The sequence below is a fragment of the Trachemys scripta genome, chromosome 16 (assembly GCF_013100865.1).
Source record: "Trachemys scripta elegans isolate TJP31775 chromosome 16, CAS_Tse_1.0, whole genome shotgun sequence".
NCBI classification, from domain to species: domain Eukaryota; kingdom Metazoa; phylum Chordata; order Testudines; family Emydidae; genus Trachemys; species Trachemys scripta.
In genome coordinates, this window is record NC_048313.1 from 23,911,715 (window position 1) to 23,915,840 (window position 4,126).

Genomic DNA, 4,126 nt, shown 5'->3' on the forward strand with positions numbered 1-4,126 from the left:
CTGGGACAGATCAGGAGAACTAGCTGGGGTAAATTCCTCCTGCTCTAGGAGGCCTCTGGGTGGATTTATATAACAGTGGCAGGGTCGTAATTTTCAGGATGTGCCTTTTAGGTTAACTGGCATGCATGCGAGAGAGTGACAGAGAACGGGAACGCAGGGGGTCCTTGTAACAGTTTTGACACCACACACCAGCGCACTGGCAATTTCTCTGAGCTTCGCTGTTTGCCATCAAAGCCCCTGTCACGTCTTCAAGCAATTTGATGCTTTTATCTCTGAAGCCTCCTTGTCTGAGGCCTATTTCTGGCACGGGTGGGCTGGGCGTGGGAGGCGCCTGTCCCACAAGTGGGACCCCGCCGCTCGAGGCAGCCTGTGTCTCCTTGGCACAGTAGGTGTGACAGCTGAGCCAGCCGGGGCCGGGGCCGACCTGTAGGAGGTGCCGAGTCTCTTCGCTAAGCCGGCACTCGCTGTGGACATCAGTCAATCAAGATGAAACGTGACGTCGCATTTGGGTCCAATTCTGCTGTCAGCCGCAGGTGACAGTCCAGAGTTAATCTTATCACCGCTGCTGGGGACATCCCGGTTCCCCTGCTCCTGCCCCTATGTGGAAATAGCCCAGCCTTGGCTGTGGGGGTTGCTGCAGAGGCACTGACCCCCAAATGTGGGCAAGAGCAAGTCGGGCAGCAACTAACTGTGAGGCAGGGCTAAGGTAGGGGCCGGCAAAGGTTTATGGCCAGTCTGCACCGGTGCTCCCACCCGCAGAGCTGGGCCAGTGCTGGGCTAGACCTAAGAGCAGGGCACAGCTTGTTTCTCTGGTGATCTTGCTCCGTTTAAATCCAAGAGACACTAAGACAAGCAGCCTCCCCCCATAGCAGAGCTGTCCTGGCTCCCCTGAGGTCTGTGTCCTGCCCCCCCAGTGTGTGGGGTGGGGGTGCTGTGGAGCAGGGACTTTCTCTATTACATGTTTGTTCCGCACCTAGCACAATGGGGCCTTTACTTCTAACTGGGCTCCTAGGTGCTACCGTAATACAGCTAGTACGTCCCTCTCTGTATTATTCTCGCCCAGCAGGGAGCACCCAGCCTGTCCCCTCCTCCTGATGGGAAACCGGCTGCAGTTTGGAAGCTGGGAGTTGTGGGGGAGGGGATCTGCACGGCCCAAGCCTGCCTAGTGCTGGGTTCTGTGGGGATGTGCCAAGTCCCAGGCCCAGGGGCCCAGAGGCTCTGCAGCTTGGCTTGTTTCTCTCTCCTGCCCCAATGAGCCTGCAGACCTGGTATGTGCTCCTGCCTCTTGGATCACACTGAGGGCATGGGAGCCTTTTGCTTCCCCGGGGTCCCGCAGCCACCTGGTCTCTCTCTGAACAGCCAGGCCAGGTGCAGAGGAGGCTGCCAACCCTCCCCCTTCTCCCCCCCCCCCCCCCCGCAGCCTCCACCCTGCTACCTGTAGCTGAGCTAAGACCCTGGGCTATCTGCTAACCAGCCTGCCCCCACAAGCAGCGAGGGGACCATGGCCGAGGCCACCAAACTCCCAACAAGGGCTTGAAACTGTTGGAGTGGGGATGATTGGGGGGGACAGCTGGAGAAATCCCTCCACACACACTCCTCTAAGCCTGTAGTCAGTGCCTGGAGCCATCGGGGGTTTTCAAAGGATTTGGGATCAGGGTCTAGTTCCAGAGGAGGGGATGCCCCTTTCCATCCCCCAGCCTTAACCCCACTCCTCTCTGTGGCGTTCTGTATGCAGGAGAATTTGGCTGACGCCCCCTTGGCCGGGGAGGGGGTTCGGCTGGGGTGGCTGCTGGTGTTGGTTAGAGGTGGCTGCGAGTCTTGTCTAGCGAGAGGGGGTGTCTCTTGCTAGGAGAACTGGAGACCCTAGAGCTCTTCCTGCTCTGACCTACTGTCTTTGGCTCAGTGGTGCTGAGGCCCCTGCCGGGATCCAGTTTGTGCTCCGCAGCTCCGGCTCTCCTGTGACGGGTTGGGTCCCCCTCGCCTTCAGGCTCCTGCTTTCCTGGGCTGAGCTGGCGCTGCCTGGCGCTCTCCAATGCATTCGTGGGGCCAGGAGATATAATTTCTCTTATTAAATTTTTAGCAGCTTGCCGGGTCTATAATTTAATGCCTGCTGGGCTCCTGCCTTGCTGCTGTGCCCAGGCGGGGGCTGACGCAGTGGTGGGAGGTTCTGGCAGCGCCCAGGCAGTGAGCAGCGTGGGGTAACATACACTGGCACTAAACCCAGACCAGCCTGACTGCTGCGTTCTGCCTTCGATAGCTCCCCTGAGCCAGCATCTGCCTCTTGTGCTCTCCAGGCTGGGTCATTCGGGGGAGCACAGTTAAAGGCTTGGAAGGAACGTGGGGGGGGGGGGGAATCTGTTGCTTGGTCCAGCAGGAAGAGCTCTAGGGTCTCCAGTTTTCCTAGCAAGAGCTGTGGCTCCTCAAGTTGGGTGCCCAAAATGAAGCCGCTTTTGGAAATGTGGCTGTGTGCACTGGGGTCAGTCCTTGCAAGTCGGGCGGAAGCACAGCTGGTGTGTGTAGGGGGGTGAGCATGCCCGGCCGGGGGGTGGGGTGAGTGTAAGCATCCCGGTGGGATGTGAACGTGCACGGTTGGCGGCAGTGGGTGGGTGTGCACAGCTGGGGGAAAGGAGGGGAGGCGGAGTGTGCACAGTTGGGGGTGTATACAGTGAGTGTGCCCAGACGGCGGGGCTGGGCGGGGGGAGTGTGCACAGCTGGGGAGAGGAGGAGGGAGTGTGCACAGCTGGGGGTGTACACAGTGAGTATGCTCAGACGGCAGGGGGTGGGAGGGGGGAGTGCGCACAACTGGGGGTGTACACAGTGAGTGTGCCCAGACGGCAGGGGCTGGGCCGGGGGGGTGCGCACAGCTGGGGAGGGGGGAGTGTGCCCAGACGGAGGGGGTGGGCGGGGGCAGAGCTGTTCAGACTTTGAGCTGCAGAGTAGGTGTTGTTTCCCAGAGTAACAAGCGTGGCTCACTCCTGCTCTGCGCAGCACCGTGCACATGGCTGCCAGCTGCAGACCCTTCCTCCTTCTTAGCCTAGTGCAGAACGAGCTGCTCCTCCAGTCTGGTCCCCATGCCAGGCCCTGCACCTGTTTTGTGCCCCAGCGACAAAGTCCGTTGTGTCTGGAGAGCTGTGTGAGTGGGCTGACAGGCCTTGATGGTCAGGGTGGGGTTTGTTCCTGTGGCTGCAGTGCAGCAGGCTGCAGGGCTGTTTGTGTGGTCTGCACCTTTACCTTTCTACAGAGCCCGCCTGTCTGCAGACACTGCTGCGGTGCCAGGGGGCAGAGCTGATGCAGGACAGCTACACACACTGCACTCTCGTTCACGCACAGAGACTTTACTTTTGTTCTTCCTTAGCTGTTTTTTTGTTTCCCCCCAAATCTAAAATAACTACTGAGAGCATATGACTACTGTGTGTTTGTTTGTGTGAATTCATGACCCCTGTGCCTGGCATGGCCTGAGCAATTGGGGCATGGCAGAGCCATGCACCCCCCCCACCCCACCCTCCGCCCCATGTCTCCCACCCCACTGGGAATGGTCGTGGTGTGAGCCAGGATCCATGAATGGCTCCCCTTATCTGAGTTGGGGCCTTCTATTGCTCTCCTCCCCATCCATTTGTAGCAGTTGTGTACTTGTCAAGAAGCAGATAAGCAGCTCCTCTCTGCAAAGCTCTGTTATCTCTTTAAAGGGGGGGGTGCGGGGAGCAGAAGAGAAGGAATCCCTGACTGCACTAACCAGCCTGGAGATGTGTGAATCTCCATGCTGCATGTTGGGGTCTTTAAAAAGTAATTAAAGAGGTTGTGTGGCAGGCGGCTGCAGCCTGTGAACAGCCTGGTGCTAGTGCTATCCCGCAGTCCCCCTTCCTGGCGTCCGCCCGAGCAGCAGCTTTGTCATCTTCCTTTGGAGAGTCGGAATGTCTGTAGCCGCCTGCGAATGGGCAGGGCTTCAGCTAGGTAAGCGACTGGCCCCTTAGCGCGGGTGAGACCAGGCTGGATCCCAGCCCTGAATGACCACTGAGCCCTGGGACATGCCGGCCCAAGCTCTGAACGCTGAGGAGTCCGTATGAAGGCGCGGGTTGCAGACACTCCTGAGTATGAGGGAGCCTGTGCAATGCTAATTACACACAAT